Raw genomic sequence first — 16,301 nt, 5'->3', positions numbered from 1 at the left:
GTAGAGTGCTTACCTCAAGAAATAGCAAAAGAATTTCTTCAAGTTGAAGGAATATGAGGCTAAGGACAGACTTGGGTCAACACAAAGAAGAGATGAGAGACAGAAATGTAAGTAGGTGGATAAATAGAAGATCTTCCTTAAAAAAAAAATTCTCTTAAAAGATATTTGATTACTTGCAGCAAAATAGTAAAATGCATTTTGTGGCTTATAATATATGTTGAAGTAAATTATATGGTTACTGGGGCTGGGGTTGTGGCTCAGCAGTAGATCGCTCGTCTAACACATGGGAGGCCCTGGGTTCGATCCTCAGCACCACATAAAAATAAAATAAAGGTATTGTGTCCAACTACAACTAAAACAAAATATTAAAAAATTACATGATTACAATTGTACAAAGGAAAGAGGAGGGAAAGGGAATGTATTATTGTTTAGTTCTTATGTTACACATGAAGTACTGTAACATGTGGAGTATGCTGTATGAAGTTAAAGCAAACCCTAGAGCAGGATTAAATCAGTGGTAGAGTGCTTGCCTGGGATGTGGGAGGCCAAGGTTCCATCTCCAGTACCACAAAAAAACAAAAAGCAAGGTGAGGAACCAGGCACCATGGCATGCTCCTCTGGTTCCAGTTATATGGGAGACTGAGGCGGAAGGATCACTTGAGCCCAGGAGCTTGAGACCCACCTGGGCAACATAGTAATACTCCACTTAAAAAAAAAGCGAGATATATATATATATATTTATTTATTTATTTATATTTATATACTATGTGAAAGAACCATCAAGGCTTGCCGTTTGAGAAAATGCCCATTTATTGAGGAACAGCTCCGCATATTTATAGAGCCCGGGGTGGTTTGACAGTTGGCATGGGGTGCTTTTTTATTGGTGGGTAAGGATCAGGTGAGCCAGCAGGGATAGTCTGATTGGTGGGTAAGGATCAGGTGAGCCAGCAGGGCTAGTCTGATTGGTGGGTAAGGATCAGGTGAGCAGCAGGGCTAGCCTGATTGGTGGGTAAGAATCATGTGAGCCAGCAGGGCTAGTCTGATTGGTGAGTAAGGGTCAGGTGAGCCAGCAGGGCTCACCATTGGACAGCTCTTCTTGGGGGATGGGGAAATTAGTCTGTGGAGCCAGGGCAACTCCCAACACTATGTATGAGAAATCTGAAGTAGTTTTATTAATATGATACAATGTAGACATCAGGACAGAGTATTATTGGAGATAAAGGAGAACATTCCATAACAATGAAAGGATCAATTCGTTAAAGAGACATCAAACCCTAACATTATATATACTTAATAACAGAGTTTCAAAATTCGTAAAACAAAAAAATAACTAAAAAGGTAAATTAATAAGTTAATAAAATTACAATCATAGTTGGTACTTCCATACTTCTCTTCAGTAATTAATAAAAATAACTAGACAAAATATCAGTAGGAATATAGAAGACTTGAACAATACTATCAAATAACTTGACATAACTGACATTTATAGAATAACACACGTAAAAATTACAGAATTTTTTTTCAAGAACATGTGGGTCATTCACTAAAATAGACTCCCCTATAAAACATACTGTACTATGATCAATTATCAATAAATTAAAGGTATTGAAATCATAGTGTATGTTTTCTGAGCACAAAATAGACAGAATTAAAAATCAATACCAAGGGATTGGGGTTGTAGCTCAGTGGCGGAGTGCTTTCCTAGCACATGTGAGGTACTGGGTTCAATCCTCAGCACCACATAAAAATGCATAAGTAAAATAAAGGTATTATGTCCACCTATAAATAATTTTTTTAAAAAAAATCAATACCAATATCTGTTACATGTCCAAATATTTGGAAATTCATATAGTCTTGAATAATCTATGAGAGATAAAGGAAGCACATAGAATATTAGAAAACAATTGGAATTGAATAATAATGGAAATGCAACTCATTAAATCATTAGTACATAATAAAAGTGGGATTGAATACACCAAAACTTTGAGATTTTAATGCAAACATTTAGAAGAGAAGTCTAAAGCCAATGATCTAAGATTCCATCTTAAGTGGCTAGAGAAAGCAGAGGAAATGAACTTAATGGTAAGAAGGAAATAATATAAGTGTGGAAATAAGTTAAATTTAAAATGGACAGATAATAGAGAAAATCAGTGGAACCGAAACATGGCTCTTTGAAAACAGCAATAAAATTAAAAACTTCTAGTTAAATTGGTCTCTCTCACACACATAAAACTCACACCCTAACCAACATGTATGAAAGATGACTCATTTCTAAAGATATTACACACATTAAAAGAATAAAGGAAACATTGCAAACAATTTTGTGGCAACCAACTTGAAAATGTAGATGAACTGGACAAGCACCTTGAAAGATATAAAATATAAAAACTGACTGGGGTTGGGGATAGAAAATCTGGGTAATTTGCTATTTTGGAAATTCTAATTAGTTAATAGTTTTTAACACTTCTGATAAAGAAAATCCCTGAACAAGGCAAGGTCATTGGGGACTTCTAACAAACCCTTAAAAATAATCATTCATAAGCATGCATAAATTCTTTCAGAAAAGAGAATACTTCTCCTCTATGAAGCCAGTATAAACCTAGCAATCAAACTTGAGAAAGATATGACAGAAAAAGAAAAACTCCAGACTAATGTACTTCATTACTTTGGTGTTTAAATCTCCAATAATACTTTAGCAAATTAGGTTCAACAATATATAACCAAAGGGGTTTACTCCAGGAATGCAAGTTTGGCTTTATTTTTTTTCAAAATCAATCAGGGCAGCTGGTGCAGCTGTAATCCCAGCCACTCAAGAGGCTGAGACAGGATGATCACTCTATTCCAGGAGTTTGAAGCCAGCATAGGCAACAGAGCAAGCCTCCCCCCATCCCGCCCCCCCCCCAGCCCCCCCCTCTCTCAAAAAAGGTGCATTCTAAAATAAATCAATGTGATTCACTATCTTATCAAAATAAAAAAGAAAAATCCATGTAATCACCTCAACAGATATAAAGAATATACATATGACAAAATTCATTATTCACTCATGAAAAGGAAAAAACCTCACCAAACTTGATCTATAAAAGAAAGTCTCAACCTAGTAAAGTTCATCTGTGGAAAATCTACAGCTAATATATCACACATAGGATGAATGTTTAAGAATTTTGGTAAAACTGTACTAATTAAGGTGGTGTGGTGTCAGGATAGATGTATATTTCAGCGTATATAGAGTCTGAAATGCACATCAAAATAGAAGTCCAGAAACATACCTACGTTTATACAGTTACTTGATTTTTGACAAAGGTGCTAAGGTTATTTGATGAGGAAAATAAATCTTGACAGCAAATGGCTCCGGAACATTTAAACATCCATATGGAACAAATGAATCTAAATCCTGTGTCTCACCTTGCACAAAAATTAGCTTGAATGGGTTAATAGACCTGATTATAAAGTACAAAATAATAAAATTTCTGAAAGTAAATAGGGGAGGGTTTCTGTGATCTTGGAGTAGGCAAACGTGTGTTACATAAGATATAAAAACATTATTTAATAATAATTTTTCTTTATCAAAATTGAGAAACTCCTGCTCTCTGAAATATGCTGTTAAAATAAAAAGTCAGGGCACAAAATGGAAAGAAATATTTTTTTAACATTTTTTTTCTTAGTTGCAGTTGGACAGAATACCTTTATTTTATTTATTTATTTTTATGTGGTGCTGAGGATCGAACCCAGAGCCTTGCACGTGCCAGGCCAGTGCTCTACCGCTGAGCCACAACCCTATCCCGAAAGAAATATTCTTACCATACATCTTAAAAAAGACTTGTGTAATATCTTGCAAAAGCTCAAGAAAAAGATAACCCAATTTTAAAATAGACAAAAGATTTAAATAGACATTTCACAGACTAAGAAACACATGAAAGAATGTTCAACATTATTAGTCATTAGGAAAATATAAATTCCAACAGCAGTAAGACACCACTAAATACCCACTAAAATGGGCTAAATTTTAAAAAGTTGAAAATACTGAGTTTTGGTGGAGTATTTAGAATGTTCATACATTGCTGGAGGAAGTGTAAAATGCTTTAATTTACTTTCCAAACAGTTTTTTCTAATGTTAAACATTCATCTACTATGAAACCCAGAGATTGCACACCAACATATTTACCCAAGAAAAGGAAAACATATATTCCTACCAAGACTTGTATGCAAATGTTTATAGTAACTTTATTCATAATAGCTGAAAACTAGAAACAGCCCCAAACAAAAGAGAAGTGTAAAAACAAATTGTGGTATATCCATGTAGCACAATGTTATTTAGTAATAAAGAGGATGAACAGTATGGATGAATCTTGAACATATAATACTAGGCACAAGAAGCCAGACGCAACAGAACACGTGCTGTATAATTCCATTTATATGAAATATAAGTAGTGACAAAAAGCAGATTGGTCATTGCCTGGGGCTGGGGGTCAAAGGGCAGATTAGGCAGGGGCATGTGGGAACATTCCTAAAGGTGGGGCTCTGGGGTAGGAATTTCTCTATCTTCTTCACAGGGTGTGGTTGCATGGCTGTATACATTTGTCAAAATGCATCAATGTCTACTTAAAATGGGTGCATTTTATTGTGTACAAATTATGCCTCAATACATTGGGATTAAAAAGGGAAAAGGATGAAAATATTTTTCTGCCATTGGGGGTAAAGAAGGTTTTTTTTTTTCTTTTTTGAATAAGATATAAAAATGACAAACCACAAAGGAAAAGGAGAATTCTGCTACATTAAAATTCAAAACTTACGCATATCAAAAGATACCAACTTCAATGTTAAAAAACAACCACAGATTGGGAGAAGATATTTGCAATGCTATATAACTGAAATAAAGATTAGTATCCAGAATATCTCACAAGCTATTACAAATCAATAAGAAGGCTGCAATCTAGTGGGGGGAAAAATGGCCAGAGTCTCATTAGGCAAATTATAGGTGAAAAAAACTAAATAGCCCATAAACACGTAAAAACATGTCCAAGCTCACTATCAAATATACAAATACAAATAACAATGACAAACTCTGATGGCCTGATAACACACACTGTTGGTAATGTGGAACGGTGACAATGGGTACAATTCTGTATTTCTTCTGGGATGGCATTTTAATAAAACCGTTTGAAGAGGAATTTGGTAAGAGCTAAGGAAGTTGAAGTATGTACCAGATAGTTCCTCATTTAGCTGTATACGCCCCCCATCCTCAAAGTAGGTGCCAGGAGTTATTAAAATGTGTTGAATACTGCATTGTTTATTAGCCCCAAATTGGGAACATCTTTCTATTAACTGAGCAATGATAAATAAAATGTAGTATAGTCATGTAATGGAAAACGATTCAATAATTAACTGAATAAACTTAATGGATACAACCAACTATGATGGAAGACTTGATGGCTTAGCAAGATCCTGTCTCAAAATTAAAAAATAAAAAGGTCCAGGTATGTAGTTCAGTGGTAGCATGCTTGCCTAGCATGTGCAAAGCCCTGGGTTTAATTCCCAGTAACACACACACATACACACACACACACACACACACAATTTTTTTTTTCAGAAAAAATTACACTTATGTTAAACACACACGGACATTTTCTTGTCATTATTCCCTAAAGAATATAGAACAACTATTTGCATGGAGCATCTACATTGTATTAGGTATTATAAGTAATCTAGAGGTGCCAAGAGGGTACATACAAACATTATGCTATTTGATGTGAAGGACTTGAGTATCCTCAGATTTTAGTACCTATAAGTGTGTGTGTGTGTGTGTGTGTGTGTGGTGTGTGTGTGTGTAGATACAGATATATAGATATGTCATCTACAGGGATATAGAAAGGGATAGATATAGATCTATCAATAGATAGTCTGATCTATAGATCTACATCTCTATATTCATTTCGGGGGGATTGGTTTCAGGATCCCTGTGGACACACACATGCGTGTGTAGGTGTTAGAGAGAGGGAGCTATGGAAGGACATATACTGCTGAGAAGGACGGTGTGTGCCAGGACCCTAACAAGGGGCTCCACTATCTATAGCCCCCAAGAAGAGGGCAGTGTTGGGAAGAGGAGGCTGTGGGGGAGTTTCCCAGACCCTGGACGCCTCAGCACAGACCCATCCCGACTCTCCATGAGCAAGGCAGCTCTTTTGAACGCGTCGGCTGCCGCCGCCCAGCACCTTACCCGTGGCAATGAGCTGGAACAAGCGCTCTCGAGCCCTGCGATCCCGCACCTGAGCGCTGCGGAATGCCAGATGAGCCAGTCCAGAGGCCTCCAGGGCGGCTCTGTATCGCAACCCGCCTGCGTTTTTCTTCTCTGCTACCATCCCACTTACTTCGGATCCACAGACTTGCTTTGAGGTTTGGCACTTGCACATTTTTAATATAAACTCGAATTCTTAAGACACCAGCATCAAATCCTAATAAAAAAAAAATATCTGCTTTTCTAATTTTTCCAACTGCCCTTTGTCTCCATAAAGAACAGGTGTATGGGTAGCTTGTAGATGGAAACCTTTTTCCTAAAGAGAGATCTGCTTTCTCTTTCCCCTTATTCTAACCTCAGTAATCCCAAATCGGTTTAGGGTTGGAGCCTGCTGTGATTTTTACACTCCTGTCTTCCAGGCTGCCTTGTGGGGAGGTGGGCTTTGATGCGCCTGAGGCTTGTCTCTGGCTATGGCCCTTCCTGGGTCCTGCTTTGCTTGGAGGAATTTAAAAAGCCTCAGTATCTTGAGCTGGACAGAATCTGCCCCTTTTGTACGGATCCCAGAAAACTGTGGAGAAATGGGAACCACTTCCCTGCCTTCCCAAGAGAGCCCCTTGTACTCTCTGTGTTCCCTAGCCAGGGCTGCCCTGGAGACCGGCCCCTGTGGACCTCATGAATGGGCTGTATGCCCCTGGCCTTTAGCTGGGTGCAGCCCTGGGGATTCTCCAGTCCAAGGTGAGAATGAGAAAGCTGTGCTCCTGCAGTGCCACCTTCATCCAAGGTCACTGCCCAGGGGGTCTATCACACAGCCTTTGTTTTCTTTCATGCTGGCCACCAGATTCTTGTGACAATATCCTAAAATTGAAATAGACATGTATTTCCTTAGCAATCTCTGTCTTCCTCTCTGCCTCCTTCTACTCATTCATCTGTAGCATCTATTTATGCTGCAGCAGCTATGTTTTAAGCCCTGAAAGATTAGGAGAAGGTGTTGAATGTGATCCCTTCCTTGGAAGAGAAGTGCAGGTATAGAACTTTGAGGGCCAATGGGGGGGGAGGAGGAGGGGGAGGAGGAGGAGGAGGAGGATGGTTTCTGACCATTTGAAAGCTGGCTTCCCAGGCGTGATTGCAAATTGACTTTCCTTGGTAAGATCTGTCACCCTGCACTAAGCACTTGCCTCAGAGGAGGCCTGTGCTAAGCACCTCAGGATTGGGAACAGGTGTACAAGTTGGGGCACACCTCTTTACTGACATTTTGAAGATTCCAGATTCTTGGGAGGAGGCCAGATGACTGGGAGTCAACACTGTGACGAATCATTTCTTGATAGATATTCAAAGTGGTAGGAGGTTACCACTTGCTGGTGGCCTGACAGTGGCCATTTTTGTTTCCACAGAGGCCGAGGGACCCAGTCTACACTGAGAACCCATGAGTGGGCCCAGGAGTGATATTTTTTACATGACAAATATATACAAACTTTATTCATGGAATAAATCTTAATAAAGCTGGGGTAGGGAGTAATCGGGCATTATCTAGAAGAGTTGAACACGCATATGCCCTTTGATCTAAGAATCATCCAGCATCTCCAGGGTTTGCTCTTGCCACCCAGGACTGACGAGTACTGGCTGCCTTTGTGATCTTGGCCAATTTTTCTCTTCTATTAAAACAACAATAAAGCCCATAATCACAATCCAGTTTAGCAGCACATTTTCATCAAACATTGCTGTCCTTGCCTCTGTGGCTTGAGAGTCCCTGCCCCGCTTCCTTCCTGCTCAAGTGGGCTGGAGAGAAACTTCCTAAGCAGGGGAAGTGACACAACTGGACTCTGAGACAAGGTGGAGATTGAAGAGGTGGCAGGGAAGGATGACAACCGTAAAGATGATGCCCAACCAATATTAGCAGTGTCCCGCGCCCTGTGCTAAGGGTGTCACACATACAATCTCACTCGGTGCCTGCCTGAACCCTGTGGTGTAGCACGGTCAATCCTATTTTCAGGTGAGAAGACTGAGGGGAAAACAGGTAGATAACTGACCGTTGGTGGCTCTGGAATGTGTATTCTTTGCCATGTTGTCCAACTGACTTGAGAGAAAATGTTGAACAGAGGTACCCACTGGGGCGTGGGTAAGGGCAGTCTGGGGGTGCCACAGCACAGGGCAGATTTGGGAGGGGCAGGAGGCAGTCAGGTCTAACAAGCCTGTATGTGTGTGGGAAGGTGTTGAGCACTGGGGGAGCCCTGTGGAGAGGGCTTCCTGGGCCCAGCTAAGGGGTCAGGGCTGTGGGGGAAGGGAGCAGGAGGTGGGGGAGAGCCCAGGAGGGAGGCCCAGCGCTGTGGTGCTTCGGGCGGAAGCCACCCTCCCACCAGCCCTTTTTCATTCACATAAAGCTGGGTTTGTTTCCATTTATCTGCTTGACTTTTCAGCCAAGATGCTGTTAGAAAAACATATTGCTCTAATTTAATCCACATGTGCATCCCCGGGACAGAGTCTAAAAGGAAACTTAGGTCCTGAGTCCCAGATCTAGCATCTCAGTACCATGGATATGGCAGGGAAGGACTCTGCACGCCCCCCCCCCCCAGGGATGCTGACTACCTTTCAGGGTCCTCCCTGAAGCCACTGACAACCCCCCACCCCAGCCTCTGCCATGCCCTGGACATGGAGGTAGGAGGGTGGGGGAGGGGAAGGAAATAGGTGAGAACTGCCCCAGCCCCTACCCACAGCCAGGAGGGTATTCAGAGGAGAAGGTCAGTGGGCACAGGGGGCGGGGGTGGGGTCAGTGCACAAAGGGGGCTGACTTCTAATCAATTCCATCCTCAGAGTCAAGGTCTTAACTCTGGGGCATGCAGTGGTGACATAAGCAATTTGTCCAGTCACGTGGGGAGAGGCTGTCTGCAGGATCAAAGCCATGGATGACCTAGGGCCAGGGCTCTGAGGTGGCACAAGACCACATACAATCTCATTCCCACTCCTGGCTGCGTGTGGAAAGAAGTTTAGGAAGCTGGTCTTGCAGCATGTTTCATTGGTCAAAAGCCAGCAGGGAACAGTCGGTGTGCTCTTTCAAGACTGTCTTCTAATTTGGCTCCTGTCATGTAACTTATTTTGAATTTAATTATGTTATTTAGAGGAAGCAGTTGCTTAAAAATGAGAAAAACTGAAAGGACCTATCTCACAAGACATTTATTCGTGACTGAGCTGGAGACACACACTAAAGGACTTAACCAAAAGGTCTGATTTTGATTCAAGATCTGGGGTCCTTTTGGTGGCTTCTGAGTCATGATTCTGGTGAATTAACCCAGGCAGAAATGATGATCCTCCTTTCCCAAGTTTGCCACCTCCAGGGTTGCTCTCTCTATTCCAAAACTCCTCAGCAAATCCATGTTAGAACCCCCAGGGTATGAAGAAATTGATACTTGAGTCAGCACAGGAATTCATATACAAGCAGTTTATATCTGAGACCCTCAAGGGGGACCTACAGGGACCCCTCTGTCCCTCATGACTTTCAAGAATTGAGCCCACAGACCCCTCAGCTGGACACAGTCAGAAACAGCTTTCATAATGCTTTTAGGTGGTGTCTCAAAGGATGTTGTTGGAAAGAAGGGATCTGGGCAGTTTATAGGGCTTTTGATTTGAACTAAAATGCATTTCTAGTAGAACTGACAAATGAGAGTTAGGGGTGCAAAGTCCTGGGTTCAGTCCCCATCAAGGCACCAAAAAAAAAAAAGGAAAAAGAAAAAGGAAATTAAAATAGTAAAAATAATATCTGAGAATAATGTTGGAGTGGGATGAATTTTCATTTGCTGCCTAAGTCAGAGAACAGTCCTTGTCACATCTGTGCCTAGGCAGTATTCTTGGTGTTGCTCTGCCAAAGACAGAGGAGAGGACTCTCTGGACTTCTCTTACGTGAAGTTTTAGAATCTTCCAGGTTGCCAGGACTCCCCTTTATCTAAAGTCAGGGGCTCAGCTATGCACCAGGATGCAGCTCTCTGGAGTTTCCTCCAGACTGGGAAGAACCTGGGAGCCCTGAGGCATGGCCAGCACTCTCTGGTGCCCTCCACAGGTGGGCAAGAAAGGCCGTTCTTGCAAGGACTGGCATCCAAACAGGTTTGAGCAGTTCTGATTCTATGGGGATAGGTCAGTCAAGCTCCCTGCCAAGGTTTTGGTGAACCCCACATGAAGAAGCGAGTAGGCAATTATACATCATTTACAAAGAACCCAGGGTCAGCAAGCAGGCAGATAATGGAGAGCTGGAAAACTAGATTCACAGCTATCCATCCCTGACCTATGGATCCCCAAATAAAGGCCAAGAATGCTGCAGCTCCTGATGCTGGAGGAAGGAATGGGAAGCCTGGGTAAGGAGGGCCCCAGCAGCAGATACCAGCTGCTACACACAGGCTCCAGAAAGGAAATCTGGCCCCGGGAGTTACAGCACCTCCTTAGTTGGGCTGGGCCTACATTTGGGTTTATCAGATTGGTCATTTCAAGTTCCAGTGACCAATTACAATGAAACCGCCATTCCACATTAACCAAGTTGATCAGGGCAGCACAAACACGTGCCAGATCCCTGGCTCACAAGCATGAAGGTTAACGACAGCTGCCTGTGTTCCTCTGATGGAAACTTTCTTCTGGTTTAACAAGAATTTGATCTGATTCTTTTTTTCCACCAAGGGCTGGTTCTCTATAGACACCGCTCTGTATAGTAACCCTGTAATCTTAGGGTTTAATCCAAACATATTCCAACAACCTATTCTGGTACTCCAAATGAATGTTTATTTTAAAACAATTTGCTATGGCTTGTTTTTTTTTTTTTTTTTTTTTTTTTGAGGGGGAGAGAGAGAAGGGAATTTCTTGGAGCCAGATTTTTCCTAAGCAGGTCTCTCCACTCGAAAGACTTGTGTCAGATGCTCAAGTCGTAATTAACCACAGAGCTGTTTGGGAGATGGGAGAGGGCATTTGACAAAGAGTTAACAGATGTCATTTCGGTGGCTGCTGGCCCACTGCTGCTGGGTCATTTGTTGGATGGAAGCCGATTCTGCTGCTGTCGTAAACAGAGAGTAGTAATAATTACATGCAGGCTGCATTAGGCATAACAGATTGGATATATAACATTCTGTTAAAACCCAGCTCATATCCTGTTTCTCTGGAGATACAATGGAGACGACCCCTACCTCCTAGTTTTGAAGTCGCCTCCAAGGATCCTCACAGACTTTCCAGGAGGGAAATAGGTCATGTTCTTTCATGGCTCATTCTGCCGAGGACCCAGGGATGGCACAGAGCTCTGCTCAAAAGCGACTGGGGCACGCACTTCACTCAGCCAGCCCCGCACCGCACTACTGAGCTGCCTTTTTCCATTTGAAAAATGAAAGAATTAAATTCAAAACAAACAACTTCAATTTAACACCAAACTACAGGATAACCAATCTTAAAAATGTCACAGCGTAATGGATCTTAATACCCACAGAAAACACAAAAACAGCACCATTGTTCCCCAGCCATGCAGAGCAACCTCGCAGAATCTCAGTGAAGGAGAAAGAAGGGGAAAAACACCTTATTACTTCCAACCCCTGCGAGCCATTTTGGTCTCCAAAGGTTTTAGGCTGCCCGAGGCCGTGTGTCTGCAGTGTTTCGGGAAATGACTTGCCTTTGCACGATCTCGGCTCTGTTCTGCAGCGAGCCTGCTTGCCCCGGAGCAGCGCCGCTCCATTTCTGGTTAACTCTTCCTTCCCAGGCCTGCCGCTTGCAGGAGCAGGACCGACAGGGCCCAGGGACGTGGAGGACACTGCATACTGCAGCCCGGCCTCCTGCGGGGCGGCCAGGATTGTCATCTCTAGGAGCGATCAGCTTCTCAAAGGAGGTAGCCCCTGCAGACCAGCCGGCTGGCTATCCTCACTGCTCTTTGGAGAATCTATTCTCCAAAGGAACTAACTACAAGGCAACTGTCATCAAAACATACAATGCGCTGAAGCCAGGGGACACAAGTGAGGCTTTGTGGGCCAAGACGGTGCAACCCACCCTTTTGGGGTTCCCAGCAGGGGACAGCTCTTGTCTATGTCACCCCAGGCAAGGACACTCTCCTGGTCAGTAGGGTGTAAGCAGGGTCCAGCCTGCTACCAGGGCATAGCCTGCTACCAGGGTGTGACTTGGGCCTGAGGATTTTTACTTCCCCAGTGGCAATGACTGAGGGAGACCCAGCGACAGAAACGTGTTTGCAAGGCACCTCGGAGCTGGGAGACGACAGAAAACCACTTAGCACTTAAGAGGTTAATACAATTCCTAAGTGTTCAGCAATCACTGCAATTTAGTGCCATTTCGATTATTACACAATAAACAGACCATGTTGTCTCGAAGCAAATTTTTATGAGTATAGCTGAAGGGGCTGCAACTTATTTAGCTGCCGAAACTCAGAGGGAAAGAGCATTTCTGAATGCTAACACCACGGATCAGAAATACAGGTAGCAGAGAGAGGTTATTCTCAGGTCACTGCTCTGGCAACTCAACACCATGACCTTTAAAATGAGTATGTCGTTAGGCGGAAATAAAGTTCACCAAAGTGTTCTTTACACTGAACCATTTTAATAACAATATTGTTGAGTTTCAGAGTGAAAGATTTGGGAATTTCCAGAAACATGTTATGCTCAGGAAAGAACATCATGTTAACATGGGCTGGGAATTCGTGAACCATTTTGGCTATCTTGAATATGCATTGAAAATACACACACACACACACACACACACACACACACACACACCAGTCCCTTCTTATACATGGAGCACCACTGTATTATACAGGTGCTTGGGTGCGATGATTGCAAACCAGATCAAATTGCTAACATAATAAGAAAAATCAAACATTTAAACTGGAGAACCAGAAGTGAGGAGATGCTGTAACTCTCAAAACCTGTGCAGAATCTCACTGTACACTGATTTCTAAGAGGCTCTTTTTTCCTCCAAGGCTCACACAGTTTTAGATTCAGGGATGTGAGCTTCACCCCAGTTCCACCAATAGAGGAAGAAAATCTCTGCAGATGTACTTCAGGATTCAAGGTTAAAATGTGCACATGTGCATAGAACCTTTATGTCTATACATTTTAAGGCTTGCAAAGAGTCCCCCAATTTTATGAGATATCTGTAGTGACCAAGCAGATCTCTGCTAAGTAGGATAAAGAGGTTATTATTTTTATTACCATTTTACAGATCAGATAACTTTTACTCCATACCTGTTATGTGCCAGGAACCCCTCCAAGAAGGCATGAAGTAGGAGAAAGTGCATCTAGGCCTCCTTCTTGGGGAAATTTGATAGTTCTGTAGCTAGCCCTCATGCACATACGCAGACTCAGGAAGATGGGGCCCTTTCCTCTCTAGGATCCCGAGGACCCACACATTTAGAAGTAGGCAGCGAGGGGGCAGAGCAATGCTACAAAGGTGCTCTGTAATATCAGGACATGAGCAAGCCTGCTGAGAGAGATGGGTTGGGGACAATAGAAACACAATCTCCATCAAGTGGCAAGGCGGGCACCTCATGTAAAGGGGACAGGGATAGATCCTGGGGCTGCTCTGACTGGTACATAGAGCAGAAAGGAGGTCACAGCTACTGAGACCAGGTCAGAATTTCCACCCCACCTCCAGTAGAGCTGCCTGCCTGACTCCTGAAGTCCTACCTTTAAAGAGAAATGGTCTCATACTGTGTGACACGTGCAAATATATAACAAGGAATTCCACTATTATGTATATTTATAACACGCTACATGGGAATTCACTAGAATCTCCTGAGATGCCTAGCATAAAGGCACATTTCTGTGTGAGTAGATCTGGGATGGAACCCAGGGACCCAAATGAATGGACCACCCAGGTAGTTCTCAAAACAGATAGAAGAGCACACCTTGAGAAATCCTAATTTGGGACCACATTTCTTTGTACAAAGTTTCCTTCTTAGGTTTCAAAAATGCTATGCTCCTTGGAGGGCAGCATATTTAGTAAATGACATGAGTTTATGAAATGCTTTCAACCATCCTCCAGTCCTTCTGTCTAACCATCCATCCATTCTTCCTTCCATCCATCTATCCATCCATCCATCCATCCATCCACCCACCCTTCCATCCTTCCTGGACACCATTTCCATGGCAAGCCATGTTCCAGGCACTGGAGTGATAGAAGGGGGTCCCAGCAGGCACATGAGGGGGCAGCCCTTACTGGTGCTGATGACTCAGAGAGCAAACACCACTATGGGAGGCCCAGGGGTGGGTGAGTCCGCTACAGTTGCACATACTCCTGGCCTTGCCTTAGTGTCTGAGAAGCAGTCCACTGTGACAGAGGGCTCAAGGCAGAATTTGGGCCCCAAGAACACTAGTCATCTCCTCAAGGGATCAAATTCTTTCCCTCTCAGAAAGAAAATGCAATTCATGATCATTGCATGGTGAGACAGAGACAGAGGGATTTGCAAGAAAGAGCAGGATTAGGAAGAGAATGATAGGGGCAGCCACAAAGAGCAAATTCTGTACCTGAGGCTCCTGTAGAAGTCCAGGCGAGGCCTATTAGGAGCCCAGAAGCCACCAGACTTAGAGCCTTCAAAATTCGATTTCGAATTCTCTTTGAAATGTTTATAATTGGCCACTCATAAAGCCATCACCCAGACGGTCCGGTCTCAGGGCAGTGTCTCAGACAAAGGAACACAATCCGTCCACCTACGTGTAATTTCAAAGTAAGGCAAGTCCGACCCTGACATTCCTGAAACACTCTGAGGGCGATACACAGACCACAGGATGCTTCTTCCTCCTGTCCCAGATGACCAGGTTCTTCTCTGGAATACTGCAGTGGCCTGTCTTTCCAGCACTCCACGGCACCTTTCCCCAGGCCCCTCCCTCTTGAACCTGACCTTCTCTTCCCTCTCCTTTTCTTTCTGATCCTGCTGTACAAAACTCCCCCAGGACTAGCCTGGTTGGCCAGAGAGGGAAGTTGCTGGGTCGTGGAACCCTTGGATTCGTTATCTGAAAAGCAGAGACAAAACTGTGATCTCACAGATTTGTGGGAAAAGTTAAATGAAATATATATAAAACATTTAATAAAGGAATGGGTATCTGGTAGACAATTAACAATTGTCTGTTCCCATAGGGAAAACTCAAATGTGGGTGTATGGTTTAATTTTTTAGAAGAATTTACTATTCCATATAAAATTATTCTATGTCGTATAAAAATGGACTCATCAATTTAGGGGGAATGTTCTCCTAATTTATGGCAAGGAAAACTGAGGAGTAAAGTTACTATTATGCAACCTTTTCTCCCAGAGGATTCCCGTATTGATATTCTAATGAAAATAGTCTCCCAAATTCTGCATTTTTATGTGTCTATGCTAGCATTTATGTTATATTCTGAATTAACAAACATCAAATGCTAAAAATTACATATGCATAAAAATTGGGAAAGGGATACACATCTTTTGTAAATCTCAGTGGAGTACATTCAAACCTCTAGCCCTACCAGATACTCCCAGATTAAACCACATGGTAACTTTGGAATTGGGGAACATTAATGACTACAAAACAATAAGAAGGCTGTTTGGGCATGTGCTAAAAAAAAAAAAAAAAAAAAAAAAAAAATCTTTAAAGCCAGGCTGTGTCCTTATCATCGGATGCGTCCTAATGAATATCATTCTCCATAAAGAACCTTCTGGCTCACTTACATGCTTTCTGTTTGTTAAAATAGCACTCGAGTCATTTTATGGCACCCAGAGTTAACACAAACCCCAAACAAAATATAAAGGAAAGAGTGTCAAAAGAACCAACTTTTAAACTCTGTACTTTTTATTATTAGATGCTATTTCTAACTTGTTAAAATTGATCAAATAGAAAGCTGGGAAAAGAGAAAAAATTAAGCCAACTAGAAAAGTGTGACTTGGATTTAATATTTTATAATTGCCAAGGGACATACTGAGATCAATGAATTTTTGCCTGAGATGAACGTCAGAAAGAGATGTACTTCAGTCTTTTAGGGAACATTGGTCTATTTAATTCTTGTGTCTGATGCATGTGAAATAGGCCTGCCTCGGCCTTCTTTCTTTGCCAGGGGCACCGCCGGCAGCGGACAT

The 16,301-nt window shown here is 42.4% G+C and overlaps 1 long non-coding RNA gene across 3 annotated transcripts; it reads right to left on the bottom strand.

Moving 5' to 3' along the window:
• Positions 1–10,736: 10,736 nt before the first annotated feature.
• Positions 10,737–12,136, bottom strand: LOC120887903 (uncharacterized). Of its 3 annotated transcripts, none has more exons than XR_005731271.2 (3): positions 11,680–12,136; positions 11,389–11,562; positions 10,737–11,258 (listed from the first exon to the last, which is right to left on the bottom strand). It is a non-coding gene; the product is annotated as an uncharacterized LOC120887903 (long non-coding RNA). The 3 variants fall into 3 exon arrangements; XR_005731270.2 differs by having other exon boundaries at positions 11,768–12,136; XR_013431213.1 differs by having other exon boundaries at positions 11,389–11,558; positions 11,858–12,136.
• Between the last annotated feature and the right edge of the window lie 4,165 nt (positions 12,137–16,301).

Source organism: Ictidomys tridecemlineatus, chromosome 15, assembly GCF_052094955.1.
Source record: "Ictidomys tridecemlineatus isolate mIctTri1 chromosome 15, mIctTri1.hap1, whole genome shotgun sequence".
Classification (NCBI taxonomy): Eukaryota; Metazoa; Chordata; class Mammalia; order Rodentia; family Sciuridae; genus Ictidomys; species Ictidomys tridecemlineatus.
The sequence above is the reverse complement of the archived record's forward strand: the minus strand, read 5'-3'. Positions and strand labels throughout refer to the sequence as shown.